General features: G+C 34.4%; 1 protein-coding gene across 1 annotated transcript in view; it reads right to left on the bottom strand.

The window, feature by feature from the left end:
• ASCC3 (activating signal cointegrator 1 complex subunit 3) overlaps nt 1-21,744 on the bottom strand; it is a 393,050-nt gene that overhangs the window by 45,046 nt on the left and 326,260 nt on the right. The window lies entirely within an intron of this gene.

A 21,744-nucleotide genomic window follows, 5' to 3' on the forward strand; every position in this document is an offset into this window, starting at 1 on the left:
GATGTTTAACTTAAGATCTTGTGAATGAATTTAAGAAATAAGACAGGGCTGGAGAAAGGGGCAAGGATAAGATTGGCAAGATGAGAAAAGGGTAAAGAGCAGAATTATTACTTACTATTTATTGTAACCAATTAGATCATACACAGAGTTAGATTGTTCTGGAATGTTTTGATTTTTCATCTTAGATTTTTTAGGGTACAGTAGTGAAAAGTAGTCTCCATGATATCAGTCAATAAGTGCCAATTGAACCTACAAGCGAAACTAGAACTGTTCTGTTAAAAAATAGACTGATCTATTTATTAGCGTTTGTTGTGAAACATCATATTTTTCCAAACGTGTAGTTATTTGAGATTGTCCATGGATGTTGATATGAATCCTACATCAGACATAGCATTAATTGGATATGTTAATATTCAAACAGGGGCTGGATTTATCCTCCTACTGCAACTGCCCCTTCCTCCAAAAAAAAAAAAAAAAGACAAAAACCTATGAAACAGTGGTCTTCCAGATGCTGAACATAAAACTATGAAAGACAATGATCTCTGATATATAGAAAACAAACTAGGTGACCCTTAGCATTGCCTCAGCTTACTGCATGGAGAATTACCATACTGTGGTGCAGTGAGAGAGAATCCAGGTACACCTGGAGGACTCCCTGTATTGAGGAGATGAAGACAACCTTGCCTGAGTAGTGGAGAATAATTAGCTCTACAACAAATATTACTCTAGACCTGCCCAGCAAATCAAAAAGCAACACCTAAAAGGATCAAACAGCTTCCAAGTAAATTGATTGCATTCCAGAACAGAGCTCAAGAAGATTTATAGGAATACAAAAAATATAGTACTCAAGAAGGTGAAAATCACAATGTATGTCATCCAATTAATGATTATCAACTACGCAAAAAAGCAGGAAAAGAGGATCTATAACAAGGAGAATAATCAATCAATGAAAACTTAGGAATGACATAGATCTTAGAATTAGCAGACAAAACAGTTGTTACAACTGTATTTTACATATTTAAAAAGTTACTGACGACTACTCAATTCAAATTTCTAGAGATGAAAATTACAATGTCTGAGATGAAAAATACACTGAATTTTATTAATGGAAGAATACACATTGAAGAAGAAATTCGTAAACTTAAAGATGTCAATAGACACTATTAAAAATGAAACACAAAGAGAAAAAAGAATTAAAAAAATCAACACAACTTCAATGAGTTGTGAGACAACTTCAGGTGGCCTAATGCACAGTGTAGAAGGAAGGGCAGAAAAAGGTTTGAAGAAACAGTCACTGGAAAAGGTCTAATTTGATATAAACTATAAATCTATAGATTCAAGAAATTCAACAAACCTGAACCAAAGAAAAATGAAGAAAACTATACAACCATAATTCATCACTACTGAATTGCTCAAAATCTCTCATAAATAGAAAATATGAAAAGCAGCCAGAGGAAACACTATGTTATGTACAGTGGAAGGAAGATAAGAAAGCAGGTTTCTCATCAGAAATAATGCCATAAGGCAACAGTGAAGCAACATGTTTAATTTACTGTAAGAAAAACAACTGTCGGGCCGGGTGTGGTGGCTCACGCCTGTAATCCCAGCACTTCGGGAGGCTGAGGCCTACGGATCACAAGGTCAAGAGATTGAGACCATTCTGGCCAACATGGTGAAACCCCATCTCTACTAAAAATACAAAAATTGGCTGGGCATGGTGGCACCCACCTGTAGTCCCAGCTACTTGGGAGACTGAGGCAGGAGAATTGCTTGAACTTGGGAGGTGGAGGTTGCAGTGAGCTGAGATGGTGCCACTGCACTCCAGCCTGGAGACAGAGCAAGACTCCGTCAAAAAAAAAAAATAATAAATAATAAAATAAAAAAGGAAAAAGAAAAACAACTGTCAATCTAGAATGCTAAATTCAGTGAAAATAAATCTTTCAAAAGTGAAGAATTTTCAAACATACAAAAGCTGAAATAATTCAGCTGACATGCTTAATGTTAAAGTCATTGTTCAGGCAGAAGACAAATTATACCAGATGAAAATATGGATCTACACAAAGAAATGAAGAGCACTAAAAGTGGTAATTTCATGGCTAAATATGTAATAATTTGTTATTACTATTTTAATATCACTCAATACAAAATGATTGTTTAAACAAAAATAATAAATAATGCATTATGGAGTTTACAACACATGCAAAAGTAAGATATATGACACAATAGCATAACTTCTAGTAGGGGAGAAATGGAGGTATAATATTGTGAGGTTCTCTTATGATACATGAAGTCTTATAATATCATTGGAAGATAGACTGTGATATTAAAAAGGTACACCATCAATCCTAAAGCAATCACTAAAATAGCAAAACGCAAGAGTTACAGCTAGTAAGTCACCATAGAGGATAAGAAACAACTAATCTAAAAAAAAAAAAAGAAATAACTAATCTACTCTCTAAGAACTAAAAATAGAACTACCCCTTGACTGAGCAGCTCCAGAGGAAAAGAAATCATTATATCAAAAAGGTGTCTGTACTTGTATGTTTATTGTAGTACTATTCACAATAGCAATGTTATGGAATAAACCCAAGTGTCCATCAATGGATAACTGAATAGAGAAAAGGTGGTATACACCATGGAATACTAGGCAGCCATAAGAAGAATGAAATTATGTCTTCTGCAGCAATATGAATGGAGCTGGAGAACATGTAATTCCACATGTTCTCACATATAAGTGGGAGCTAGACAATGGGTACACATGGACATACATACACGCAGAATTAATAGACAATGGGGACTCCAAAAGGAAGAAGGGTGGGAGGGGGATAAGAGTTGAAAAATTACTTATGGGGTACAATGCTCACTATTTGGGTGATGGGTATAGTAGAAACCCAAACTCCACCACACAATATATCCATGTAACACACCTGCACAGGTACCACCCTGAATCTATAAAAATTTTTTAAAAATAAATAATTAATCCAAATGAAGATAAAAATAAAGAACAAAAATATAAAGAACATACTTCACATGGAGCATATGAAGCATGTTTTCATACCATAATGAAATTAAATTAGGAATCAATAACAATCTCTAGAAAACAAATAAGATTATATACTTAAACTTAAGCATATCAACAGTCGCATTAAATGTAAATGGTCTAAACAACTCTAATCAAAGCCAGACATTATCTACATAATAAAGCATGACTCAACTACAGTTGTTCCTTAGTATCCATGGAGGATTGGTTCCAGGACCCCCTGCAGATACTCAAATCCAGATACTCAAGTCTCATAAAATGTGTAGTATTTGCATATAACTTACACATATCCTCCTGTATACTTTAAATCATCTCTAGATTACTTATAATACCTAATACAACATAAATGCTATGTACATAGTTGTTATACTGTATTGTTTGGGGAATAATGACAACAAAGAAAAGTCTACACATGTTCAGTACAAATGCAGCCATTTTTTTATGAATATTTTCGATCTGCAATTGATTGAATCTATGAATGCAGAACCCATAGACACAGAGGACCAACTATATATGTTTGCCTACTACCAAACACACACTAATATACATATATAAATACATGTATGTATGTGTAGATATGTATATATTAATGTATAGACAGACAAATATGTCAAAAGTAAAGGAATAGAAAAAGATATACTATGCTAACAGTAGTTCAAAGAAAGGCAGAGTGGCTATATTAATTTCAGACAAAGTAGATTTCAGAGCAAAGATTATCATCATGGATAAAGACGGTAACTTCATAACTATAAAGGAGTCAATCAATCAGAAGGACATAACAATCTGAAACATTTATGTCCTGAAATAACAGCTTCGAAATCCATGAAAAAAAAAAAACTGGTAGAAGTACATGGAGAAATAGAAAAAAAATCACGAGTATTGCTGAAGATTTCAATACCTATCTTTTAATAATCACTAAAACAAGTCGAAAAAATCAGCAAGAATATAGAATTGAATAACACTGTTAACTAAGCTGACTTGATTGACATTTATAAAACACACAACCCAGTAACAGTTGAATATATTTATTCTCAAGAACACAGAGACTATTTACTGAGATCATATTAGGGGGCTATAAAAACAAATTTCAAGTGATACTTTGACTGCAAGAAAATGAAATGAGAAACCAATGACAGATCTCTGGAAAATCCCAAATATTTAGAAACTAAGTAATACACCTCTAACTCATGATTGAAAGAAAAAATAAAACAGGAAATGAGAAGGTATTTTGCACTGAATGAAAATAAAAATATAATGTCTCAGATTTTGTGAGACATCACTGGAACAGTACTTAGGAGGGATTTATAAAACTAAACATCTATATTAGAATTGAAGAAAGGTCTCAAATCAGTGACTTTTGTTTCCACCTTAAAAAACTAGAAAAAGAACAGGAAATTGAGTCCAAATAAGCAAAAGAAAGGAAAGAATGAAAATTAAAGTGAAAATCACTGAAATAGGAAACAAATACAATAGAGAAAACAAATGAGACCAAAAGCCGGTTCTTTAAGAAGATCAACAACACTGATACTCCTCCAGCAAACAGATCAGGGAAAAAAGAGAGAAGACACACACCAATATCAGGTATAAGAGTGGTGACATAACTACAGATTTTACAGATACTAAAATAATAATTAAAAAATAATATGAACAGCTATATGCCTTTACTTATAAAAACTAAGATGAAATGGATAAACTCCTTGAAAGACAAAAAAAAAGAGAAGAAATAGAAAACTCAAGAAGAAATAACCCGAAAATCTTTACATGTATTAAAGAAATTCAATTTGTAGTAAAAAATCTTCTGACAGCGAAAACTCCATGCCAGCTTCCCTGGCGAATTCTATCAAACATTTAAGAAAGAATTAAAACCAATTCTATAAGAACTTTCCTGGGACATCAAAGAGAAAGAAATATTTCCCAACTAATTTGATGGCACAAGTTCTGTCCTTATGCCAAAACCAGACAATAACATTAAAGGACAAGAAAACCACAAAATATCTCTCATAAACGTAAAAATTCTAAACAAAATTTTAGCAAATTTAACAATATATAAATAGAATAATACATCATGACCAAATGAAGTTTATTCTGGGAATGCAGGATTGGTTAAACACTCAAACATCAATAAATATAATTCACCTTATAAATAAACTTTAAAAGAAAAACCACATTATCATCTCAGTTATACAGAAAAAAAAAAACTGACAAAGTTCAACATCCATGTCTAACAAAAACTCTCAGCAAACTAAGAAAAGAAGGGTTACTTTCTCAACCTCATAAATGGCACTTCTTTTTTTTTTGTTTTTTTTTTCTGAGACGGAGTCTTGCTCTGTCACCCAGGCTGGAGTGCAGTGGCACCACCTCGGCTCACCGCAACCTCCACCTCCCAGGTTCAAGCAATTCCCCTGCCCCAGCCTCCCAAGTAGGTGGGACTACAGGCGCGTGCCAGCACACCTGGCTAATTTTTTTTTTTAGTAGAGACGGGGTTTCACCGTGTTAGCTAGGATGGTCTCGACCTCTTGACCTTGTGATCTGCACCCCTTGGCCTCCCAAAGTGCTGGGATTACAGGCGTGAGCCACAGCGCTGGCCATAAATGGCACTTTTGAGAAATCTATGGCTAACATTTAATAGTGACAGACTGAATGTTTCTCCCCTAAGACCTGGAACAAAACAGGGATTTCTGCTTTCACCACTACTACTAATTATTCTCTTTTAAAAAAATAGACATAGGGCCTCAGTCTTGTCACCCAGGCTGAAATGTAGTGGCACAATCATAGCTCACTGCAGCCTCGAACTCCTGGGCTCGTTATCCTCTCACCTTAGCCTTCAGAGTAGGCATGCACCACCATGCTTGGCTAATTAAAAAAAATATTTTTTTGTAGACTTGGGATCTTACTATGTTGCCGAGGCTGATCTCAAACTCCTTGCCTCAAGCAACTTCCTGCCTTAGCCTCCCAAAACGCTAGGATTACATACGTGAACCACCATGCCTGGTCTGCTCTTACTATTTCTATCCAACATTGTACCACAGTTTCTAGTCAGTAGAATCAGGCAAGAATAATAAATAAAGGCATCTAGATTGGAAAGGAAGAGGTACAACTATCTTTATTTGCAGTTGACATGGCCACCAACGTAGAAGTCCAATGATATTTACAAAATAAGTTTGGCAAGGGTATAGGATACAAAATTAATACACAAAAATTGATTGTATTTTTCTGTATATTTGCAACCAACAATCAGAAATAAAAAAGGAATTCATGATAATGTCATATATATGAAGTACACTTAGAGATGAATCTGATAAAAATATGAAAACCTGGATACTGAAAACAAAACAAAGAAAACGCTGCTAGGAAAAAATAAAGAGGATCCAACTAAATGAAGAGATATACCTTACTTCTCCCAAATTGATCTACAGATTTAATACAATTTCAGTTGAAGCTGTAGCAGGCCCTATTTTGTGTGTGTTAGAAATTGACAAGTTGATTCTAAAATTCATATGGAAATGTAAAGGACCTAGAATAGCCAAAAGCACTCAGGATAAAAAGACCCACGTTGAAGAGCTAGCACCACATGATTTTCTTTTTTATAGTTTAATGTATTTTAATAGCAAACTTACAGGAACAGCACAGAAGACAGACAACATTAAAAACGTGCTTGCATGTAGGACAACTCAGAAAAATATAGTGAACGGATGGAATCTACTGTATGATAAAAATGCAACCAACATAATTTAGTTGCTGTCAATAAGAAATTTACTTGTTTAAAAAAAATCCAAATCCTGGCATTGTCCAGAAAAATTTAACAAGTTTATTTATAGTTATCATAAAGTTGAATTGCTGAAACTTGTTCACTGGAACATTTTGATTTGCATTAATGCTTTATGTTTCCACATCTATATTAAAAATTCACACACAAATAAAAATGGAAAAACTGCCAATACCTGATTTCTGTCCCCTATTTTTTCATTCGCAATCATATACTTAGGTACCTTTTGATCCCATGGAAAAAAATATCTAGCGTTCAGAACTACCACAACAGGAAGAAGATAATTTTTTTTTGAGAATGAAATATTTCCCATCATTATGGATTCTTAAGCATGTTCTCCATGAGCACTACGTGACTTATAAAGCTACACTAAGCAAAAAAGTATATATTGGAATTGAACAAGGAGTCCAAAAATAACCCACATATACATGGGCAACTAATTTTTGAGCACGGCTCAAAGGCAAAGCAGGGGAGAACAGTCTTTTCAAGAAGTGGTAGTAGAATAACTGGGTATACATATGCCAAAAAAGAATCAACTTCAATCCTTATTTTATACGATAAGAAAATTCACTCAAAATGTATCATAGACCTAAATATAAAATCTAAAACTTTAAAGCTTCCAGAAGAAAACATAGAACATTTTTGTTACCTAGAATTAGGAAAAAATTTATTTGATGGGACAGTTAAGACATGACCCATATAAGAAAAAAAATGATCAACTGAACATCATCAAGATTTAAAAGATATTGTTAAAATACTAAAAATAAAAGCCACAGAGTGAAAGTATCTGCAAAGCAGATATCTGATCTAGGACTTGTATCCAGAATATATAAGTTTTTCTCAAAGCTCCAACAATGAGAAAACAAACAGCCCAGTAAAAGATGGGCAAAAGATTTTAACAGACACTTTATGTAAAGATGTCTTATATCACTAGTTTTAAGAAAAATATAAGTTAGAATGGCCAAAATTAAAATAACTGTGACATAGCAAGTGTTGGAGAGAATGGGAAAGAAATGGAAATTTCATGCATAGCTGGTGGGAATGTAAGATGTTCCAATTTCTTTGGAAAAGAGTCTCACATTTTCTTAAAAAATTAAAGATACACCCACCATGTGATCTAGCTATTCCATTCCTAGGGATTTACCCAAGAGAAAAGAAAGCAGATGTCCATACAACAAAGACTTGTACACAGTAGTTGGCAGCAGCATTATTTGTAAAGTGAAAAAAAAAAAAATCAGAAAAAAACTTAAATGTCCATCAACAGGTGAGAAGGTAAACAACTGTGTCACATCCACATAATGGAATTTTAGCAATAAAAGGAATTAATGATTGATGTTTGCCAGAACATGAATATCAAAATAATTATGTTGAGTCAAAGAAGCCAGACCAAAAAAAAAAAGGAATACATACACTAGGATTTCATTTATATCATACTCTAGCAAATGCAAATGAATCTATAGGAACAGCAAACAGATTACTAGCTATCGAGGGGAGTGGTCATGGTGGGAGGTGTGTTCAGAGAGAAAAATAAGACAACTTTTCATTTGCACTCATGGATTCTTGTCTATGAAATAAGACTTAACGATGGAACCCCTTAGAGATTTTATTATTTAGAATGTAGTAATACGAAACAACTGGAATATTCTACTATGTATGCATAATGTCTGCATCTTTTTGTGCTTGACTGACAATTTCAGAACCCCATGCCCATATTACATGCCAAGTATATACTACAAAAGCACTAAAAAATGGGGCAATGACGATAGTATCAAATCCTTATGAAAAAACTTAGACTATATTAACAGGAAACTTCCTATATCAAAACTTTGTATGAAATAATTTAATAATTATTGAGTATCTGCCATATGCCATTGTAGGCTCTTGGCACAGTCAAGCTCCCTAGTGTGACAGACAGACATTATTCAACCAATTACATACATAAATGCAAATTTGACATGATGACAAGTGCTATGAGGAAGAGATACATGGAAACATGAGAGAGTTTAGTAAAGAAATTTGACCAAGTTAGGAAGGTTAGGAAGGCTTTCTGAAGGAAAAGACATTCAAACTAAGATACACAGGATGAGCAGATATTAACTAGATGAAAAGAGAAGTGAGGAGTGTTCTAGGAATAGTATACAGTAGTTCTCCCTTATCCACAGGGGATACATTCCAAGAACCCCAGTGGATACATGAAACTCCAGAGAGTAACAAGCCTTATATATACTATGTTTTTTCTATATATACATACATACCTATGATAAAGTTTAATTTATAAATTAGGTAGAGTAAGAGATGAACAACAATAACTAATAATAACATAAAACAATTATAATAACATATTGTAATAGGAATTTTGTGAATGTTCTCTTTCTCTCTCAAAATACTTAGTGTAATGTAGGCACCTATTTTTGGATTGTGGTTGACCATGAGTAACTGAAACCTGGAAAGAAAAACTGCAAATAAGGGGGGACTGCTATGTACAAAAGCCCTCTAATGAGAGGAAAAATGGTGAGTCCAAGAGACTGAAAAATGCTGTGCAAAAATAGTTTCAACAGATTTAATACAGCAGGCTGAAAAAGTATCTTGAATATTATTTGGAACATTCTGTTTAACTGAACTGATAAATATTTGTTAATTATGTCCCTTGTTTTTCTTGGTAATAATAAAAAAGTTATGGCTATTCTACGCTGTTTTGAATACTGTCTTCACTATTTTGGACTATTTTATGGAAGAAGTATATGCTGACCCATTAGCAGTTGACAATGTTTATTTAACCCTGTGTGTCACCTTGGTTTTCTTCTTGTATGTCATGTTAGTTTTTTCCTTTTTTCTTTGAAGTCATTTGCCAAAAATGAGGGATCAGCTACATAAGACAGTGCTATTATTCTTGGATTTCAGGTGAATCAGGACTGAACTACTGTTACCTGCTGAATGACTCATTTCAACCTGTTTAAGCTCCATCAAAGTCCCCATCAGAAAGTTCACTTATTTTCCCAGCTTTGCCAACTGGTTTAAGAAAAACGTAATAGCAAATAAGGAAACCTAAAAAAAAAAAATTTCCTTCAAGGAAATTAAAATAATATTTAGGGAAACAAATTATATAAATGAATAATTATTTTAAGTGAGGAATAAAACATTCTACAGAGAAGAGCACTGCAGAAAACTGGATGTGCTGGAAAGTTTCCCAGAAGACATGGCATTTGTTCTAGGCTTAGAACAATTTGTAGAAGAGGAGAGAGGAGAGATTCCCTGCATTCCAGGCAAAGAAGATAGTGTGAGTAGATCCATGAAAACTGATTAGGAGCATCTAAGGTTTAAGCTTCAGGGATGAGAAGAATGATGATGCTATTAGTAGCAGAGAAGTTGGGAACATCCATGAGCAGGAGCTTTCTGTCAAGTATGCAAAATACACTTAAAGAAACAGCAAGAATCCAGATAGTTCGGTGGAGGTGGTGGAAGGAGAAGAAATCACCTTTAATTCTGTTTCGTAGTCTAAAACTTTATTCACATTTTATGTTTCTTTCTACTGTTTGTAAAATCCAATTCCTTCTGATCCTTCATCAGAAGAAAATTCAATAGCTATTTTAGTACTGCAACCTGCATCGGGTCTACAGATTTTGAATGAAAACACTAATTAATAGTATTATCTATTAATTAGATAATCTACTTTCTTCAGTTCTATGTAGGTCAACTTAATTACATACAGTATACACTCCCATTTTCCCCCGAGAAAGAGAAACCTCTGAAAGTGTGAACATCTTTCTAAATATGTTTCTAGTATTCAAAAGTATACATTTTTCATAAGGCTTGCCTTCTAAATGTAAGCAAACTACTTCATTTGGTGCTAAAGAAACAATGATCTGCTCCAATGCTAGAGGAAAACTTAGGAGTGCTGAACTCAGAGAATCAGCATATCTGAACAGGGCTGACTATACTCGACCACGCTTGTACTTGTGGGGTTATTTGCAGGTAACTTTGATCATAAGTACTTTTAGTTGTATTTCCCTATGTTAGAATTTCAACTCTGTTAGAATTTCAACTCCATGTAAGATGTGACTCTACTGTTCTCTTCTAAACCATGCTAATTCTGCTAGATTTATGTGATTTATTGCATTAATCCCCTTCTTTACTAGGACTGTGTATTTGACCCCTGCCAGTAGTATCAGTATCAGATGAGTCTGCTAACGGTTGAGTATATTTTGGGTTGGAAAGAATGCTCTGCAGTAGAGACATTTTTCTAAGTTTAATAAGGGGGTCATCAAACCTTTTATGTAGTTATCCAGACAGTCACCCTCCTAAAATGTTAACCCAGTGATGCCTTTTCTTACTGCATGAAGTAATCTTTCTTAACTAAGGGTTCCTTAATTTCTTTGCAAAAAACTATAATGCACTTCAATAAAAATTAAAAGTACTTCAATAACCACAAGGTCTTACTGTGCTGGGTAGCTTGTTTACCACGTATTTATTCAGAATATATTATTGACAGGTATACACAATGATAAACAAAAAGAGACATGACTCTCTGCTTTTATGAAGCTCTGCAGTCTAGTGGGGGAGCCAGACCTTAATCAAAGTTAATCACAAATAAATGTAAAATGGCAACTGGACAAATACAATGAGGAAGAGGTACACATAATAATAGTGGGCATGTAGGTATCTGTGAAGAAGTTATGATTGAATTGAAAGACAATCAAAATGATTTTTTTAAAAGAAAAAGGAAGGAGGGAAGATAGGTTAAGGATCGAATCTGAATTGAAAAGGGGGGACTGGCACTTAATATAGTAACATACTCTTAAAAAGGCTTAATATTATTTTTCAAATATAAGTTACATCTACGCTATACTTGACAGTGAGACATAATCCAAAAGTGTCTACACTGATTTTACAATTAAACATATGCTTTTGGTAAGTAGGACATTTTTCATTATCAAATTTGACACAGACAACACTTTTGAGATCTTCAAAGGAGCTGATATTTGGTTTATAAATGTTTATCAATTGTCAAATCAATATTAGTTTCTATATTTAAAAATTATAATTAACAGGTCTAATCAACAGCTATTACTTCCTTTGAGGGTTCTTCTTTTTCTGCTTCCAGTGTTTGAAATAAAGGGAATCCAAAGAATGCAGTAGTAAGTAATTCATCCCTTTAAAGATATTACAGATCTCTAGGGTGGGCATGGTGTGGGATGAGGTGGTGGAGAGAATGTGAGATCTGGGAATTGATACAACAGGTGATCTTCAGCTCTGCCACTTCCAAGCTATATGACCTTCTGAGAGTAACTGTAACTCCCCAGGTCCCAAATTTCTTATCTTAAATTTGGGTTTGGTGTGAGAATTCAATATGATAGTGTTTATAAACCACTTAAACACGGTAAGATGTGCTATAAATGTTAGATATAATAATAATAAAAATAATAGTAATAATAATGATAATCACATCTGATACTCTAAAGGATGTTAACTGAATTTTAAGAGTTAATTGAATTTTGTTCTACAGTTTCCAGATGTAAATCTTTGTTTATAATTATGTAAGTGTCCTTCACTATGTAAAATAAAATTTAATTAACCTACTTTTAAAAATATCATGATTCTTAAAATATTATTCAAAGAAACAAGATTTTTAAAACTTACCCTTTACTAGTAGTTGTACATTCATTTTATTCAAGTAACCATACAATTTATATGTGATTGTATCATTGAAAATATTGGTTCTTTGAAAGACCAATATGTGCTTGTAATATAAGAGACAGTCAAATTCAAGATAAAATATTCAGAAATTGTATCCTCTTGAACTGCAGATTTGATACTGTGAGCTTTAGTCTCCAATCTCCAATTAGGTTTCTTTTAAATCCATATTAATTAAATGCTCACAAAAGTACATCAATATGTGATAAAGGAATATGCTCTTTCCAGTGCACCTCAGTGGAACTAACTCAAAATAGTGTGGAAAGATAGGGAAAAAGAAGCATTAATACAGCTGGAATGCAACATTTCTAAAAAAAAAAAAAAAAAAAGCATTATGGAGTATATTACTCTTAAAAGTCAAGTGCTGTGAACCACAAGAAAAAGATAGAAAATATCATTTATTTTAGATTGTTTAGAATGAATAGAAAATATTATAAGTTGTTTTTTTCTTTTCTTTTTGGAGATGATATTTTGATTATGGACTTGAAAAGAGATTTAAAATGAAGACAGACTGAAGACAACTGCTACTTAATCCTCAATTGCTCTGCCAGGCTCTCCTGTGAATACCATGGTCATGTACTCCTGAAATTCCAGTTCACAGTTTCTCTACGCTCTTTAGAATATGACATGCTTGCTTCACCACTTTACTTAGCTCTTACGTCCCTCAAGTATTTTCTGCTGGGTGTTTCAGAATACTTACGGAAGAGGTTTTTTACTTAGTTAAGATTAATTAGAAAAGCAGCAATCTCAAGATCAACAGAGAGTGAGCTAGTAAAATAATCACAATCCCCGGTTAAAAACAAGCAAACAAAAACCCTTTCTAGCCACTGCTTCCTTAGTAGGACACTCTATTTACCTCCAAATTACTCCTCTAATTTTAAACAACTTGTCTAGCTAATTTCCTGTGTGATCACTGACTATCGGTAAGGTTCATTTTCTTATCTACATCATGTAGGTAATTAGAGGAAATTGAAAGTGGGTAGTGAAGCTTTTATGCAACTGTGATTGAAGCTGAATGGAGGGCAGCAAGGTCAGTGGAGTCCATTATATTTTTATGTGAGAGGCTGGTTTGTGTGCCCTATCCTTGTTTATTTAGTGTAGGCTGGACAGACTACTAACTGCAAATCTGTGTCTCTGATTTGCCCAGCTGTCCTTGAATAAAGACATCTTCCCCTGCAAATGTTAAATGACAGTGATCGACAACCTATGATGAACTCTGCTTGTAACCCCCTGCTACTGTTTTTAGATTGCAAAAGAAAAAAACAGAATAAGGAAACATCTTTCATAATCACATCAAATGGTCCCTGCTGTTCTCTCAATACTTTTCATTTTGTTTCCCTTTTCATTACAAATCTCAATCTGTTCTACAAATGCCATAAACTCAGCCACTCCACATAAAGCTAAAAAAGAAAAAAAATTTAGCCTACTAAATTTTGCTTGCATGTTTATGCTGATTTTTAGTTTATTGGGGATATACACTATTACATAATGGTTTACTCACACCAATATGTCAGATAACTCACTTGCTTGTTCTCCTAAGAACAATATGGCAAAATCCGTACAGCTAAATATGAGATATGCCTTTCAGCAATTACCTGGCACTTGGGTTTAGTTAAAGCTCTGGTAGTTTTACTTCATATGTAAATCTTACATGTACTTGTGACCCTTAACAATATTGACTGTAACTTTACCTTTTAGATTTGTTAAAATAAGAAACAAATGATTAAATACTTATAATCTACTTTGACTTTTTCTTTACTGAAAGCATGTGAACAAATGAATGTTGGTTGTGTATTTTTAAACATACATATATATTTTTTCTTCCAGGTGCAGGAACTATTAGTGTCTGCTTTACCTAAGCAGATTATTGGGAATAGAGGAAAGACACCACCAGAATGGATTTGTACCTGGTTGCACGTAAACATTACGCAACAGTAAACTAATACTTTTATGTCACTGCACACGTGGCTGCCTACACTGAACTCACTAAATCGCAGATAAGAGGGCACTTGTACAGTGGGGATGGCAGCCTGCTCGATGTGAGACTAAAGAAGCTTTATGCTATAACTTAATCTCTGTCATGGGAAAAGTAAAACTTACAAAGTTAATGAGTTCTAGACTTTAAGTAGCACTTGATTAATTTGTAACATTCTGAGGCGTTAAAAGAAACCAAAATTAGTTTCTCACATTCCACTGCTGTCTTTTGGCCACTGAAGCTTTAGAAAAAACATTTCAGTAAATTTCCCTGATAGGAATCCTGTTTAATTTCCGAAGTATTAAATTCATTGGGTATTCTGTATTTAATAATAATATTTGAAAAACAATCTGGCATTTACCACACTAGGTCCAGATATATCAAGGGATAAAAAAATACGCCTTATATTTTTATCTTTATTTATTTCTTCAGATATTATTGGATCATTAATCTATTAAAAACTAAGTGTGATATAACTTTTTTCTATATATTGTCAAATATATATAGTTAGTATTGTTTTCAACACTTATAATTTGGACTTTTATTAAACTTATCTATTCAAACTTAATAAATCATATATCATATAAAACAAAATAAACCTCTAAAATAAAAGACTATTATAAACTGGATTTACATGGTATTTATATTGACTGGAAAATTCACTGTAAGGTATACCAGGAATTAACATTCCAGGTTGAAAAAAGTAAAAAAAAAAAAAAAAAATAGCCCTATGTTAGAAAACATTTATTGGAAATGATAAAACTAAAATCTAGCTAATTAAAAATTTTCTAATATGCACATAGTTTACTCCACTATAATAAAGTATCAAAATAACTTTTTCATGTAAATGGTAAAAATATAAGTACTAATGTCTATCATTGTAATTTCTCATAAAAATCTATGTATATTTCCTTTCAGGGCTCATGTGAATATATGTGTCTGACTTGTATCATTGTCTTACAAGTACTTATGGACATATGTTTGGCCCTCAACCAATTAGGACAAGCACATAAGCATTTGTCAAAAATAAATATGAAGAAGAAATGATACTTCCTTTTTTCCATTATAAGGACCACCTGGTTGACAGCTGGAATTTAAGGGATCTTAAAATAGTGGGTACCAGCAGGTCTGTTGTATTTAAAATAATTTCAGTGGTAAGAATTCCATCAGGAACATCTATTTCCCAGGATTTATAGCTAAGTCCTTAAAAAATTGCTCTTTGATGAAACTTGAAAAAATTCCTGTTTTAAAGGCTATAATAAAAATGCCTTACAGCTTAACAATGTTTAGATATTTTCCTTTTAAGAAATAAAAATCTCAAGGCTATCAGGTTTGAATCCTAAAAAGGGATACTGAGATCAACAGCAACATATCATTGTGTAAGATTCAGTGTCACACTCTGTAATCTATCTTAAAAAGCCAAATAGCCAATAGCTGGGTGTGGTGGCACAAGCCTGTGGTCCCAGCTGCTCCAAAGGCTGAGATGGGAGGATTGCTTGAGCCCAGGAGATGGAGGTTACAGTGAGCCGAGATAGAGCCACTGCACTCCAGCCTGGGCGACAGAGTGAAACCATGTCTCAAAAACAAACAAATGAAAAAGCCAAATAATCTTTCTAATTACCTTGCTTCTACCTTTAAAACCATATATATTTATTAGAAGTGACTTTCTTTGTAATTTGCATTTCTACTGGGTATGAGAATATATCAAACTTAAACAAAAAGAACCCCACAAGAATTAAACCCAAAATGGAAAGGATTAAGGCATAGCATTAAAACCCTTCTAATGTGTTTAATATTTGCTTAATATTCTTGTTCTAGGAGTTAAGAAATACATATACAAAAAGTTAAATAAATCTAAAAATGAAATATCAAAACAGGCCAATATACAAGAAATATCACAATACAGGCACAATTGCCAAATAAATGAAATGAATGCTGGTGCTACAAATTTAGAAAAGGCAATAATCACTGAAGCTAAATTAAGGAAATGTTAAGAGGATGCCATACCATGTGGATGGATGAATCTCAGATACATTGTCCAGGTGGGAATCATGAGCAAATTCATGAAGTGAAATATGTACACAACATGATTAAAGGTGAGAGTAAGAATGTTAATCAGGAGAAAGGGGAAGAAGTAATTTATAACAGTCTAATGGAAGGTGTAGGTAGAAAACTAAGACTGTGGAGGACCTTGACAGCCAGACTAAGGAAATATTCTTTATTATGTACATAATTGTAGACTGTGGAGAGGAGAAATGATGCAAATGGTGGTTTAAAACAGATTAATTGGCAAGACTGTGTTGGGTGCATTAAGTATGTCAGAGAAACTAAAGTTGGAAGATCACTCAGGAGACTGTCAGCACAATTGTTTAGGAATAGGGTGATGAGAACCCAAATAGGAGCTAAAGAGTGAACATTTTTTTTTTAAGGGAGAAATTTGAAAAAAAAATAATAAAGAAAGGACTGAATAAAAGGCAGCTGGTTTAATATGTGAAATTGGGGAGCAGAGAGGGAGGAGCCAAAGATTACTCCAAAAAATACATCTTGGAAGTATGAAAGACTGTGAATGCAGCACACATAAAACAATGGTAGGACTCCTCAGTCTTCTGAGCATGATGAAGACAAGATTTTAGACATGTTGAGCATGTTCACAGAGGAACAGTGACATGGGAAAGTCTACTGAGCAAGTAGAAGCAGACTAAGTTTTGTTGACTTATTCTACTCTCTTTATATTCTCTATTTCATTTATCTCTACATTTATTTTTATTACATGCTCCCTTGTGATTGCTCTTCTTTTTCCAGCTTTTTAAGGTGCAGGGTTAGGTCACTGATTTGAGATAGTTCTTTAATGCAGGCATATACAGTTACGAATTTCCCTTTAAGTATGCTTTAGCTGGATCTCATAAGTACTGTTATGTTGTGCTTTTATTTGAAAGTATTTTCTAACTTCTTTATTATTATTATTATTATACTTTAAGTTTTAGGGTACATGTGCACAATGTGCAGGTTTGTTACATATGTATCCATGTGCCATGTTGGTGTGCTGCACCCATTAACTCGTCATTTAGCATTAGGTATATCTCCTAATGCTGTCCCTCCCCCCTCCCCCCACCCCACAACAGTCCCCTTCCTGTGTCCAAGTGTTCTCACTGTTCAATTCCCACCTATGAGCGAGAACATGCGGTGTTTGGTTTTTTGCCCTTGTGATAGTTTACTGAGAATGATGGTTTCCAGTTTCATCCATGTCCCTACAAAGGACATGAACTCATCATTTTTTATGGCTGCATAGAGTATTTTCTAACTTCTGTTGTGATTTCTCCCCTCAATTTCTGTCTGTTTTTGCTGCATGGATTTGGGACGTTGATTTTAGTATGGATATGTTTATAATTTGTATATCTTCCTAATAAACGGACTCATTATAATAAAATGTTTGCCTTGTCTCTATTAAAATGATTTTTTTTGCATAAAGTCTATTTTGATTGATATTAGTATAGCCACTGACATTAGTATGGTATAATTCAGCTTTTCCGGTTGCTGTTTACCTGGTATATCTTTTCCCAATCCTTCACTTTTAATCTAATTTTATCTTCAAATATAAAATGTGTCTCTTGCTGATAGTGTATAGTTAGGTTGTGTTATTTTCTCCAGTTTAACAATCTCTGCCGTTTGATTGTACTGTTTAATTCATTCACATTTAATGTTATTATTGACATGACTGGATCACATCTGTCACCTTTATTTTTGTTTTATGTCTGTCTTTTTGTGCCTCTTTTCTGCCTTTACTGCTGTCTTTTACATTAATTGAATATTTTCCAGTGTAGCTTTTTAATTTCTTTCATGATTTTGCTGCCTTTTTTTTTTTTTAAATCAGAATTTTGTTCTTGTTGCCTAAGCTGGAGTGCACTGGCATGATCTTGGCTCACTGCAACCTCCACCTCCCAGGTTCAAGTGATCCTCCTGCCTCAGCCTCCCTAGTAGCTGGGATTACAGGCACCTAGATAATTTTTTGTATTTTTAGTAGAGATGGGGTTTCACCATGTTGGCCAGGCTGGTCTCAAACTCCTGACCTCAGGTGATCCACCTGCCTCGGCCTCCCAAAGTGCTGGGATTACAGGCCTGAGTCCCCACGCCCGGCCGATTTTGCTCCCTTTTTATTTTTTGTTTCCTTAATGGTTGTTTTAGGGCTAAAACATGCATCTTAACTTATTAAAATTCATTCCAGATTTATACTAACCTAATTTCAGTGAGATATGAAAGCATTATTCATATACAGCTCTATTGCCTTCCCCCACCTGCTTTTTTTGTTTGTTTTTTTAAGATGGAGTCTAGCTCTGTTTCCAGGCTGGAGTTCAGTGGCGTGATCTGGGCTCACCGCAACCTCTGCCCCCCAGGTTCAAGGAATTCTCCTGCCTCAGCCTCCTGAGTAGCTAGGATTACAGGCACACATCACCACGCCCAGCTAATTTTTGTATTTTTAGTAGAAATGAGGTTTCACCTTGTTGGCCAGGATGGTCTCGATCTCTTGACCTCATGATCTGCCCACCTTGGCCTCCCAAAGTGCTGGGATTACAGGCATGAGTGACTTTGCTCGTCTCCCCCACCTTTTTATTGCTATTGTTACATGTATTATACATGTTATAAACTAAAAAGTACATGTAATTATCAATTTAAATAATTTTAAGCATTCTACAGAAGTTGAGAGAAGGAAAAAGAACAGGTATAAATTTATATAAATTTGTATGTTAATGGTCTTAGGCATGAACTTCCACATTTGTTTCCAAATAAAGTCAGTCGCCTTAGCCAGAGCTGTGGAGTTCTTTCTTCTTATTGCCTATCTCTTCCCCTAAGCAGAACTTCTGTGCTACTGCGCAGAAGAAGCTGGAGGTGGGGTCAGTGGCCCACTTCTTCCAGACTGACAACCCTACTCTAAGAGTTGAGGTTTCTGGGCAGAGACAGTAGCTTCTGGTCTTCTCAGCTTGCCTCTCCCAGCACGAAACCTCCATCCTTTAAGTGAGCGAGGGTAGAGGTGATAGTATTCTTACTCTACCACAGGTGGAATAAAGCTTCTACCCTAGAAGTGGGGGCTAGGCAGGAGAAGGGAGACTGGTACTCTAGGTCAATACTGCTTGTATTAGAGCTCTAATAATACAAGCAGTTTGTATTAGGAGGAGTTGGGGGGAGTTGGGAAGGCAGTTGAGAGATGCTGGTTGCCTAACCAACCCGGGATGAAAACATAGTCTTTGGAGAGGTAGCTCTATATTCTTGACCACAAATGCCTAAAACACAGCTTTTATCACCTTGAGCTAGGAGGTAGGGGTGTGAGTGGATTGTGGCTCAAATCCATAGACATTCACTCTTCTTATTCAGATTTAGTACATTATCTTGAATAGGTGTTTCTTCATTTGCTGCAAGTCCTTAGGACAACTTTCAAAGACTTTAAATATTTAAGAAATAACTTCTGAGCAGTTGAATGGATTTCCCTGTGGAGAGGGTCTGCTGTGCTCCTCACACTGCCATGCAGTTCATCTCCTCAGTATATTTTTAGATTACTACGATAAATCAAAAAAATATAGACCACACTTACCTAAGATTCCTCCCTCCCCCTCTCACTTTTCTTTAAAAAAAAATTGGAGAGACGGATTGTTGAATATTTTCTCCTATTTTGCTTATGGTGAAAGTAAGGTATACTTGAAAGTGCCCTGATTTTGAAATCAGACAGAACTGAGGTGAATGCTGATTCTGCCACTTATAACGTAGACTTTCTTAAACTTTCAGAGCCTCGGATGTCTCATCCATAAAACAGAATAAGTAATATGTACTCCCGAGAGTGCTGTTATGTCCTGAGAAGAAAATAAAATAGGCTCATGTCTGTAATCCCAGCATTTTGGAATGCCATTGTGAGAGGATCGCCTGAGGCTAGGAGTTGGAGACCAGCCTCAGCAACATAAAGAGAGAACCCTGTCTCAAAAAAAACAGAAACAAAAACAAACAAACAAACAAAAAAAGCTGGGTGTGGTGTGTGCCTGTAGTCCTGTAGTCCTAGCTGCCTGAGGGCCTGAAGCAAGGATATTGCTTGAGCATAGAGTTTGAGGCTGCAGTGAGCTATGACTGCACCACTGCATTCCAGTCTGGGCAACAGTGAGACCCTGCCAAAAGAAAGGAAGAAGGAAAGAAGAAAAGAATGAAGAAAAGAGAAAAAAAAAGAAAAGAGAAAACATAATATAGAGAGGGCACAGGAACTGATAGATTGTAGGCATTTTTTGTTTTGAACAAAAAAGGATGCTCATTACTACCTGGAGTTAAGACTATTTCTGGGGAGTTGGAGCAGATAATTTGATAATAGAAAGTGCTTTCTTTTCAGTGCCTAGCATCACTCTGTATATATTAAGATGACTCATAAAAATCTGCTGAATAGATAACAAAAAAGCTTATTTTTCTTTTTCCAGGTAAAAATGAATTGAAGAATAATGGAGCTAGTGTTAAGCAAAAAATGCCATTTCATTTTATCTATATATTTATATTGATTTTTTCCTTAATCATTTTAATTGCAGTTTGCTTGCCTTCAGTGTGGCATAATAATATTTAAATGGTGCTTAACAGTTTGTCAAGTGCTTTAATCAATGTTATCATATATTAAAAGAGCAACTCTATGAAGCAAGATAGGTATCGTTTTTATTTTACTGGTAAAGAAACAAGCTCAGAGATAATAAGATAGTTATTATGACGATGGTTTGTAGTTGTACTAAATCAAAGTCATCTTCTATTATGAAGGGTGTCTTTGTCATCTGGGTATTCATTATGTAAGTTTCTACAACTACAAAGTTGTGTAAGAAAGCAAGAGTCATACATAACTACTCCTAAACGTGTCAGCCAATTAAATATTAGTTACCAAGCATTCCTCCCAATTTAACATTGTAATCTATCCGCAGCCATCAGTCAACCACTTTGTCAACCTCTAATTGTATGAAATCAATTGAACAATATAATGCAAAGCAATGAAAAATGATTAGAAAGGGTAACTAAAAATTTTGAAAGAGACACATTATTTCATTAAATCGATGAAAGTGTTGCTGGAGAGTGTTTGAATAACATGCAAATCCAGAATCAGGCAAATAAGAATCAGGTCGAGTCAGGCTGATTAACATTGAAAGAGTTTACAATAGTAAGTGGCAGAATTAGAATTCAACTGAGTTCTGTCTGATTCCAAAATTGGGGCATTTTCAAGTACACTTTATTGTCTCTATAAACAAAAAAAGGAGAAAATACTTGATA

This window comes from Nomascus leucogenys, chromosome 3 (assembly GCF_006542625.1).
Source record: "Nomascus leucogenys isolate Asia chromosome 3, Asia_NLE_v1, whole genome shotgun sequence".
NCBI classification, from domain to species: domain Eukaryota; kingdom Metazoa; phylum Chordata; class Mammalia; order Primates; family Hylobatidae; genus Nomascus; species Nomascus leucogenys.